This window comes from Ursus americanus, chromosome X (genome assembly GCF_024610735.1).
Source record: "Ursus americanus isolate L20-20 chromosome X, mUrsAme1.1.p, whole genome shotgun sequence".
In the NCBI taxonomy this organism is placed as follows: domain Eukaryota; kingdom Metazoa; phylum Chordata; class Mammalia; order Carnivora; family Ursidae; genus Ursus; species Ursus americanus.
The window spans coordinates 108,392,222-108,403,815 of record NC_142164.1 but is presented as its reverse complement, the minus strand read 5'-3'; the positions used below and the strand labels follow the sequence as shown (position 1 = coordinate 108,403,815).

At 40.7% G+C, this 11,594-nt stretch overlaps 1 protein-coding gene across 3 annotated transcripts in view; it reads left to right on the top strand.

The window, feature by feature from the left end:
• The first annotated feature begins 436 nt into the window (after positions 1–436).
• CDKL5 (cyclin dependent kinase like 5) overlaps positions 437–11,594 on the top strand; it is a 198,889-nt gene continuing 187,731 nt past the window's right edge. For all 3 annotated transcript variants that reach the window (XM_045778028.2, XM_087859815.1, XM_087859816.1), the window contains exon 1: positions 437–544. The gene's annotated coding sequence lies outside the window, so the exon portion shown is untranslated. The remainder of the gene's footprint in view (positions 545–11,594) is intronic.

Below are 11,594 nucleotides of genomic sequence, written 5' to 3'. Positions count from 1 at the left end.
CCACCCCCGCAGCCGCCCCTTTCTTAGTCACGATCTTCCCCGCCCCTCCCCCCGCCCTCCTCCCCCTAACCCCCTCCCCTCGACCGCTCAAGGCTCGGGCCCCGCCCCTCCCAGCCACCCAGCCCAGGTTGCTAGGGCCTGGCTGGGCAACCAAACCTGGCCCGCGAGGGGATGCGGCGCGCGCGTGCGCGCGCAGGCGAGTTTATACAGGGAACGAACCTTCTTAGACTTTTGGGGCCCGAGCACGAGCGGCGCGGGCGGGGCGCGCGGGCCCGAGCTCGAGGACGAGCGCTCTTTCCGCATTGGTTTCTATCAGAAGTGGGCGGGGCGGAGGCGGGACCTGGCGGGGTCTTCGAAGCTTCTTTATTGGCCCGAACGGGACGGCCGGGGCGGGCTAGTTAGCAAATTAGGCTGCGCGTTCGCCTCTGCGAGAGGGCGGGGCCGGAGGTTTTCATTAGTTGTCCCTGCCACTGGGAAAGGTAAATCGGAGACGGCGGCCTCAGGAGCTGTGGGGTCCCCGGCTGGAGGTGGGGGACTTGGCTAGGTGAGTAGTTGCGCCGCTACCCGCCCGTCAGGCCTTCCTGCCCCCACGTCGGTTTCGCGCCACCCAGCTTCTCCTGAGAGAGGGGACCCACCCGGTCCCCTCGGGCAGACGTGAGAAGGGGCGGCGGCGCAGGTCCCCCCAGAACAGGGCGACGCGGCGAGAGTGCCCCAGCCTGGAGTGGCCCCTCCTCAGCGCCCCATTGCGCCACTGGAAGGGTTTCCCCGGCGAGAGGTTGGGGCTGTATTTTGGGGCGTGGGGAGACTGGAGGATATGAGGAGGGGCTGCAGGTCGAGGCAGCCCGGCGGGGCTACCCTCAGCAGCGGGTCTGCGGCGTCCCCGCCCCGCCGCCCCCGCGGCGCGAGCTCCCCCGGGCTTGCGGCGAGGGAAGCCCCTTCCCGCCGGCGCCGAGGAGGAGCCTGTGCGCCGGAGCCCCCAGCCCGAGTTCCGAGGGAGCCCGGGACCCGCCGGGGGCTGCGAGCCGGAGCCGGAACCCCGGCCCTGCTGACTGACCTTGGCTGCCCGCGAGGGTGGGCGAACGACCGACCGTCCGCCCCGCATCTCTTCCAGCCTTCTCCCAACAAGTTTCAGGCGTTGCTATGAAGTTCACGACGGGCATAGTGGGGAGAAGCAGAAATTGGCTCCTTCCCAGACCTTCGTACCCTTTGGACCCTCACAGAAATTTAATCCTGGGGTTTGGAACCATTTCCAAACGAACAGGTCCTGCTCGCATTGACACGTTTTATGCCCACGTTGAGGGGAAAAAATAACCTGAACGTATTTCTGTGTAAAGGCAGATCTTGCTTGAGGGTTTTTTTTTTTCTTTTCTTTCTTCGCTTCACTTGAGTGTTAAAGCACTGATGCCTGAATAAGAAAAGCCTGACCTTAGTATCTCCACAGTGAGATCAGACGGATGCTGAGATATTTAAGTAGTTGCAGATCAGTGTTCTGTTAACACAATCTATTTTAATTGGCTGAAATTTAGGCTGATTTTAGAAAGTATTGCAGACACAGAATAATTTCCTCCCGTGAATCTGAATTAGGTTTGTTTGGACGTAATGGTTATGTAGTTAATGTAAGAGATTACACAAATTAATTTGTCTGAGAGCTTTTGATTGAAACGGGAGACGTAAATATGTATAGAATAGGATTATCGTTTTAGGTAACATTTCCAGCTTGCTCCTTTCTTGCTGTTGGGTTACAAAAAAGGCATCTTTACGGAGGCTATTCGGAATTATATGTGAATGACATTTAGATGTAAATTTGTTTTTAATTTAAGTGTTTTAAAATATTTTATTCGTAAAATGTGAAGAACCTAATGTTTACTTGTGTGTTTAGTGTTGAAGGGGGGGTAGTATAATCTCATATTTAGCAACCCGATTAGGGTTCACTAATAATTCATTTTTTAAAAAGGTGTGCGTCTTTTTGAGAACATGGTACTTGAATACCTTAGCAATTCTTTTAATTTCTTTATTAAAAGTACTATTTTAGGTTTGAGCATTTTTGGCGTTCACACTGGAACAGGAGTAAGGAAGCCTGCAGCAGTATTACCAGTTTGACACCACCAGTGGGTGTTTCTGTTGACAAATGCAGAGAAGAGAACATTTGGGAAGGAAATCTTTTTTTCGGGGTGGGGGGGTGAGGGGTTGGGTGAGGGGGGGGGGAAGGAGCCAGAAGAAAGAAGCTGCAGAACTAAAGCTGCCAGCACAGTGTATGCTGAGCATTTCACAAGTACAAGGAAACCTAATTAGGATGAAAAAAAAAATCAGTTTGGCTGTATTAAATAATAGAATTCCAAAAGAGGCATGCTAAATAAAGTTAATCATTCCAAGTGTGTTAAATAATCTACCGTTTCAGAGGAGTTTGGAGGGTCTTCAACTGGAGTGTCAAATCTTTTTAAATTGTCTTCCCTTTTAAACATAATGCAGTGATTAATTTGATGTATGTGCGTATATATATATGCCTTGTATTCTAGTTTTGCTGATTTAGCATGTTCCTAAGACTAATTTTTTTGAAAACAAAACTTGATATATTAAAAAATATTAGAAATAAATATTCTCTCTCCAGAGAGGATTTTTTTTTTCCTGGTCAGATTTATAATTTAGTCATGATTTAGGGGCTTGTGGAAGGGTTTTTTTACCCCTTATTTCAGGTTTTTGATTTTTACTGATGCAAGTTCCCTGGACTAAATGTGCCATTATCTCCATTGTAATTTTCTTGCAGTCGTTGAAATCGGAGTGTGGTATCTACAGTATTCCCCAGGGTTTTAGAAGAAAAGGCTCCCATTGAGGGAAATTGCAGGGCCATCTTGCATAGATGAGTAATAGAAGGTTGACTGATTGCGAATCAGTTGTATTCTGTTCCAAATATGCTGCATGGGGTTAAGGCACTCATTTAATGAAAACCAGATTTTACATGGTATTTCTACTTTGGAGGTGCAGTATTATTCCATTACAAACTAAAATACAGAGGTGGAGAAATTCCTTCAAGTATGCCCCCCCCCCCCCGCCTTATTTCACCACTGTGTCCAAGAATCTGTGAGAGACTCTCTTTCAACAATAGTTGCATTGTTGGAAATGACAGTGGCTTCTGTTGCAGAAATTTAGCCTTTCATTATGATTTGTGTTTCAATTTACTTTGTGATAGAAAATTCAGCTATATCTAAGAATATGGCTGTAGGAAATTTGTAAGGAAGTGAACCAAGAAAATAAACCTCTTCAGCGTGTCTGTTAAAAGTTCACCTTTTTTCCCCTTCCATTTTGATAACTTTGGTGGTTATCTCTTTTATTTCTTCTAGGTTTTAGAAGGTATGTTAGTATAGTACTTTATTTTTGGCACTAAATGTGGGGATAAGACTTTTTCATGTGATAAATTGATACCAAATAATAAGGCATTTAGAAGAAACCGCCCACATACACAGACCGAAAATGTGAGGGAAATCTTTTAGATAACCCTTAACTTAGGGAATAGCAAAATTTTAAGTATTAAGTTGTTTTCTGCATAGTAAAAGGCTGTTTACTCAGAATTTGATAGTTTTAGATTCCAAAGGTTGTTTTATTTGTTTGTTTTTGTTTGCAACATCAAATTCCTTGGTAGAGGAGGAGATAGAATCTCAAAGGTTCTTTATCATCTTATGTTGTCAATTGGGTTACATATTTCAACTTACGAAAATGCTGCAATTAAAAGACTAAATTTAAACTTTCTGTTTGGGAAGGTTTTCCAATTTACTTTTAATCTTTAAACTCAACATTAGAAATCTTTTGTTGACAATGCATCACTTTCGTGTTTGGATTTAAATTCTTGATAGTTTCCAGAACGTTTCCTTCATATAGAGCAGCGCATGGATGACTAGATTACTCAAAGGTTTGGCTTCATTTCTCATTCAGGTTTGTACATTTATTTCATAATACTGGGATATGAAGTTGGATGCAATTCTGTCACTGGGTATGAAAGCTGAGTGAGGACTTTCTACGTAAAGAGCCTGATAACATTTAGACAATTAAGATTTGGGAATTAACAGAAAATTACTTACTAGGTTAAAAGGATCTACCCCATTCAGCTCTTTGAAATTGATTGTCAACATTTTGAATTAAGCTCTCAGAAACATTTGTGTTGGAAACAGTTCTAATTAAGGTCATGTTTTGGGAGTGGTCTCTCTTTTGGGTAGTCTTTATAATAATTAAATTATAACGTACTATTTATTGAGCCTTACTGAAGACCAGATACTATAGTAAATAATTCATTTGCATGGATAGATGGGTGTATGTGTGTTCTCACAACACTTGTGTGAGGTAGATGTTTTCCTTATTTTCCTCTACACTTGGTCAAATGGGCTCAGAGAGAGAAAATAGTTTGCTCGGATTACCCTGCTAGGCTGTAGCAGAGGCAAAACTTTCATCTAAACTGGTCTGACTTGAACCTATGTTCTTCAAGACCATGCTCTCTGCTTCTCTTTAGGAATCTGATTGCCCAAACATATTTTGAAGTCCTACTGTAAAGTCACTCCTGGGGTGATGCTAGAGGTCTAAATATGCCTCTTGGAGTTCACAGGCTACATTGGTAAGGCCGCCTGACCTTTAGTCGCGGGGAGGCTGGACTTAGATCCATCAGCACTTAAGGCTAGGACAACTGAAGTGCAGACTTTATAACAGAGGGTCATTAGTTGTGTTTCTTCATAAATGAAGGTTGTACATAATTATTTACACCCCAAATGAGGTAGCTGTTTCTAATTAACTACTTGGTATTTCATGTTTCTGCATGTTCCACTGTAACTTTTGACTGACTTTGATTAAATCTGCTACATTAATTAAGGTGATGAAGCTACTCCTTGAATTCAATTTTGTGGTTTAGATGCACTCTAAATGGCAGCCATTACAATTTGCAGATGGGTATCTCTTCTGTAATTGTTATGACTTAAGTGAAATAAAACCTGGAGGTAAATGAAGTTTATAGAGGTATGTTATTGTTGCTTTTTAATACATAGAAGTTGGACTCTGACAAAAATGTTTCTACTTGAAAGTAGAATTTTCTGCTACTTGAAGCCTCTTGTGATTGTGGGTGTGTGTTTTAAAACAAGACCCATCATTAATAGAGCAAAACAGTTGCTTAGCCTAAAGGAATGCTCAGAGGTCCATGTTAGGGAGGAAAAGGACTTAATGTTTTATTCTGTAATTGATGAGAATCACTTTTGTCACTTACTAAGGTTAGAAACCAGTGATGAATATTGTAGAACCTCAGGGCTGGAAATTGTCATGGACAGAGCAGGACAGTTGTTCTATGAAGATGGTACCTACATATAAATTGTGGATTTATTTCTTTACCGAGTGCAAGTTTTCAATATGTATTTTTTAAAAAAGATTTTATTTATTTGATAGAGAGATAGCAAGAGAGAGCACGAGTGGGGAGTGGAGAGAGGGAGAAGCAGGCTCCCCCTGAGCAGGGAGCCTGAGGCTGGGCTTGATCCCAGGACCCTGGGATCAGGATTCTGAGCTGGGATCATTACCTGAGCTGAAGGCAGATAGATGCTTAACTGACTGAGCCCAGGTGTCCCTCAATATGCATTTTTAACATCATTATTGAAGTGTACTTTACATACTATAAAATTCACCTGTTTAAGTGTACCATTCAGTGATTTTTTTTTGGATAAATTTATGGACTTGTGTAATCATCACTACAATCCAATTTTAGAACATTTCCATCACCCCAAAAAGATCTTCCTGCTAACGTGCATTTTTAAAAATCTTATTTACTTACTTCCACCTAGATCCCTTTATCATCAGACATTAATAAAATGATGTAGATCTTAAAAGATAGGTCTTTTAAAATAATTTTTTACACATTACAATTTCTTAGTGCTTTTTGTATTTTCAAAAGCTTTTGCCTACAGGTGCCTGGCTGGCTTGGTGGGTGGAGCTTGCAGCTCCTCATCTCAGGGTCATGAGTTTGAGGCCCCCAGTGGGTGTAGAGATTGCTTAAATAAATAAAAACTTAAAAAAAGTTTTTGCCTAAACATAATATATAGCAGAATATAAAGGACAATACTGCAAATCGTATAAATTACCTTGTCTTTGTGGTTTGGGTTTGATTTTGTTTGATCTTTTTTAAACCAGCAAATAAAACATAATGTTCTTACTGATATGTTGGAAAAGCAGGGATAAGAAATCAATATAGGGGTGCCTGACGGATTCAGCTGGTGGAGCATGCAATTCCATTTTGGGGTTGTGAGTTCAAGCCCCAGGATGGGCGTGGAAATTACTTGAAAAAAAAAAAGAAGAAAGAAATCAAGGTAAAAGTAATATAATTATTGGTCAAGAAAAAAATTCCTTTAAGACTTAAGACCATGGGTAGAGTAATTGGTTTTCTTGATTTTAAGCCAATAACATTGTGCATTTTATTGAGTTCTAATCCCCCTTGAGAGATTCATACCTACTGTGCATGCCATAGAGCAGGCTTCATTAAATTCAGGTATTCAAACACATTGTCTCCTTTCTGCGTTGCTTCAGACTGGATTGTTGTGGGGTTTAGAAACTTAACCTGCAAGGTACTGTAGCTACAGCTGTTTTCCTGCCTGCATCATTTTGTTTGTAGCTATCCTGAAAGGATAGGTGTGGGAGTAAAGCTACCTTGGGAACGAGTTGTACAGCATAGGCTGATCTCCATGCTCCCAGTTGCTCTCCTTTGATCAGTGTACTGTATGTGTAGATGGACATTGCTGATCGGATAGTTTAGGGATGTTGTCTTTTGGGTACATAGAATAGAAGAAGGCAGTGCTTTGGTTGGAAGTATAAAGTGTTTGGCAACTAACTTTCATTGCTTTTAGATGAATGTTTCTCTTTCTATAGAAAGTGACCCTTACAAGTGCCAGGCAGGTAAATCAATAACTCCTTGTGTGGTAGATTGTGTCTGGATTTTTAATAACAAACAGATTGGACACAGCACTGCTCTGATAATAATAGTTTACTGTAAATTCAGTCATAACTGGTTTGAAATAGGTTTACTTTTTTTTTTTTTAACTGTTTAACAGCTATGGCTGTATGATTCTGTTGTTACTTTGTATTCTTTGTAAGAGAAAGGTCTAATGTCAAATAGTTACATAATGAAGTGCTTTCTGACAGAGTAACCTTTTTGTTTAAGAGGGAGTCATCTTGAACGTGCCAACTTTTGATTTCTGGAAGTTAACAAAACATAGATGTATTCGTTATCTATTTATTTTTAAAGACTTCCCCCCCTTTTTTGTAAGTTGCAATTTTATTCATTATTTTTAAAAGTTTATTTATTTACGTGATCTCTGTGCCCAGTGTGGGGCTCAAACTCACAACCCCGAGATCAAGAGTTCCATGTTCTTCCGACTAAGCCAGCCACAGGCCCTAGGTAAGTTGTAGTTTTAGATCTCAGTTTTGTATTTGTATTTTGTATTATGCCCGAAGATTAGTAGGTTCTTGGCAGTGTAAGATCCTATTGTAATAATCAGATTAAGCACACATACATTCACTTAAGGAAGATATGGCAGATAAAAAATGGTGATAATAGTTGAAGCACAGCTTACTGACTTGGGTTTGCCCAATTACTCTGATACTGGCTGGGTAGAAACTAGTTTCCTGATAAATAGAATTTTTCAGAGATTAAAAAAGTTGGTTCATATCCTAGAGTTTATCCACACACCCCATCTGGTTTGTTAGTTTCTCACAAAATGTATTAACTTTAACTACTAGTACTGTAATTTTTTTTTTTTTAAGTAGGTTCTGTGCCCGACATGGGGCTTGAACTCATGACCCTGAAATCAAGAGTCGCATGCTTTACCAACTGAGTCAGCTAAGCACCCCACTAGTACTGTAATTGTTATTAGTAATCTTACCACTAAAATTTTAAGATTAGTATTGCAAACTAAAAGAAGGTTTTATTTTAATTGTTAATAATTGAAGATAGTTGAGATAGACAAAGTCTAATTTTGTGCAAATTGGCGTTTCATACTTTATCAATTATTTCTTTCTAAAATAACCTGTCCTACATCCTGTGGATCTATCCTTCATTAAGCAAATACTATCTTCTGTGTACCAAACTGTGATGGAAGTTGGATAGAGTGATAGCTAAAAGATAAGGAGGCCTTGCCCTTTTTTTCTTTCTTTTCTTTTTTTTAAAGATTTATTTATTTGAGCCACGTGTGTGCTGGGGGAGGGGCTGAGGGAGAGAGAGGGAGAGAGAGAGAGAGAATCCAAGCCAACTTTGTGCTGAGCTTGGAGTGCGACTTGGGGCTCGATCCCATGACCCTGAGATTGTGAGATCATAACCTGAGCCAAAACCAAGAGTTGGATACTCAACTGACTGAGCCACCCAGGCATGCCCCCTCCCCCCCCCTCTTAAGGAGGCCTTTGCTTAAAGAATTTACAGTCTTGAGTTGGAGTCAGAGGCAAAAGTACAAGGCACTATGGGATTATGTAACAGGGTAGGGATTGAAACCTATCCTTGAGGGAGCAGGTAGGAAGGCCACACTGAAGAGTTAACAGTTAAGTGAGACCTGAAGGATGAGAAGGACATGTCTAATTGGGAAAATAAGTTTTCCTGGCCATCAGGTGCAAATGCCCTCAGGCAGGGTGAGAGAGCTAGAGGCTTTTTGAAAAACAACCTTTTAAAGAACTGAGAATAAATCCAAAATGGCTGGAAAGTAGAGAAGCAGGTGATGAAGCCGAATTAGGCAGGGGCCAAGTCCTGAAAAGGCTTAGTAGGCCATCTACTGGGTTTTTGAGCTTGTCCTAAGTCCTCTGGCAAGCTATTGAAGGTTTTAAACAGGGGTGTGACATGAAATGAAATGCTTCCTCCTCCCCAAAACAAAACAAAACAAAACAAAAAACAAAACAAAACCCAAGAGTTTTAGCTCAGTGGAGCCTTGATTTACCAGAAAGGTCATAATCTGTGCAGGGTAAAATATTCTTCCCTCATCTCACTAAAATTTTTGCAACTGCTTCTTTGATTGATTGTCATCTGTGATACTCTTTTCATTGTTTTTGTAGAAATTACCTTTGATTTTCTAAAGGCTCCTTTTATCCTTCACCGTTCTGTTAACCTTATATAGGAATGTCGTTTCTATTTATAACCGAGTTAAATTTTTTTTTAATAGTGTCAGCTCTCTTCCATATTTAAACTTAAAATTCCTCACTGCCCCCCCCACTTTTAATCTGCTCAAGGTGTTTAATGTTTTAATGAAATGTTTCATTACATATCAGCATTAAATTTGCTTTATTCTTTTTTCCCCCCAAATACAATGTCTTAGGTCTAGTTTAATATTTTCAGCATTTATGCTATTTCATATTTTATGAAATCTCATTTGGGTACTTGCAATGGTTTTAGAGAATTTTGTTAATATTGTTTAGGAATACAAATCTTTGGTCGTAACTGCAATTTTCAAGTCTGGTTCATGTTCTGTGACCTTATCTTTTATATTAAACTGGTCTCTGTTGAGCTTCTTATGTTCAAGTGTGCTTATGTGTATAAAAGTGCTACAAAGATTTTATTTTACATATGCTGATTTGTTTCTTTCTCCTACAATATGCATTCCTACATGCTCACTTCTTTTTGGAATTCATCAGCCATGCTGAATTTTTGCTTGCCTTTATGATCGAATAATGAGGTCTTCCTTGGTGTAAAGCTGTTAGTTTGTGCCTGTAGAGAATGCTGTTGTGCACTTTTGCCCTCCATATATACAAAGAATAACTACAGCATCACCTCCTTCTTCAAGTATTTCTTTTGAAATCTATTTTGATGCAGCCTCTAACTTAGCTCACTTTGGCCTTGAGTTCTTAGGCTTTTCTGAACCGTCCTATACCTGCTCTGTATTCTCTCCTTGCTGCTTTAATCATTTTTTTTTTCCTGGTGCTGGTAACTTTAAGTTTGCAATGGTTTTTGGCATAACTTTTTTGCTTCCTATTCAGCCTAGGACATTTATTTTAAAAGAGTTGCCTCATTTCAGATCTTAGAGTTTGAAGGTAATGTTTTTGTTCTGATGGTTTCTCTAGCATCCAAAGTGACTGTCCTTGATTTGGAGTTGCGCTCTTGAGTCTGTCCTTCTGCACAGGGTTGGTAAAGAAAGACTGCATTTGTCTTTGGGTGACTTTATGAAAGGGTGATGATTTGGAAATCTCGGTGCCAGCATCATGGTAGGTGATGGAGATACAAAGCCAAGCTGGTGTTGTGCCCTCATGGAGTTTGTAATCCAGCAGAAGGGGCAAAGAGCCATGACTAAAGTGCAGGACGATATGCATGTTCAGATGGAAATAGAGGGCACTGGTACTTAGGCCAGAAGTGGTGCACTTATGCAGACTTAAGGGGACTGGGAAAGACAGTGATTCCTGGGTGTCTGTGAAGAGTCTTAAAGGAGGTCCAGAATGTCAGGTGAAGGGAAGAGGTTTTCCAGCAGATAGTGTATTCAAAGACATAGGTCTAAGAATTAGCATATAAAATTGGGAAGATAGCAAGAAGTAACATGGATTTATGTATTGCATGCTTTTTTTTTTTTTTAAATAAAGGTTTCATTTATTCATTTGAGAGAGAGCGCAAGCAGGGGGAGGAGCAGAGGAAGAGGGAAAAGCAGACTCCCTGCTGAGCAGGGGGTTGGATGTGGGGTTGATTCTGGGACTCCAGGATTATAACCTGAGCTGAAGGCAGGCCCTTAACTGACAGAGCCACCCAGGCGCTCCTGCATGCTTTGTTTTGATGCTTTTACCTTAGCTACATCCCAGAATCTTGATTTTCTTTCTTTATGACCATGTTTGGCTTTTTTCTGTCCATTTTCAGTTTTACATAGGAAAATACTATGTATACATAGGAAATACTGAAACTAGGAATTTAAATAGGGGTGGGCCTTTGGTAAAATGGATAAACGGATGATATCAGTTTTCTACTGTAAGCTCCTGGAGGCATGGTGTTGACTATTGTAGTCTCAGCATCTAGTGCATTGCCCGGCACCTAGGAAATGCTCAATAAATATTTCTCTTATGAAAGGTACCTCTTTTCTGACCCCCTTCCCCATCCCCTCATGTCAGTGCCTTCTTCCTTGTTTAGTGACTTCTCTTCTCTGTCAGGTACCTATCTAGTGGATCTTCCTCCCTGCTTGCCTAATAGACATGCTTGTCCTGTATCTAGTCAGTGGTATTGGACATAATTGGATCCACAAGGGTGTGTAAATAGGTGCTAATAGCTCCCTGTAGCGCCTCTGAAATTTTTCAACCAACGTTTACAGTTTGGCAGATGAGAGGGAGGCCACAGTTCCCATCTAGAAGAATGACATTTCTTTTAAGTGTTTTCATGATTTATTGCATGAATTCATTGAAATGTAAAGTTCTGTTCCATAACAAACTCATGTGTGCTTGTATATATCTGCATTGTACATTAGTTACCATTAAGCAAAAACTGACATTCTGTGAAGATGTTTACTTGTTTATCATAAGACTTCACACACCTCCGGATTACTGTTCATGTCCCTCAGATTGGGAGGCTGGTTTTATTATCTTTTTTTTTTTTTTTAAAGATTTTATTTATTTATCCGACGGAGATAGAGACA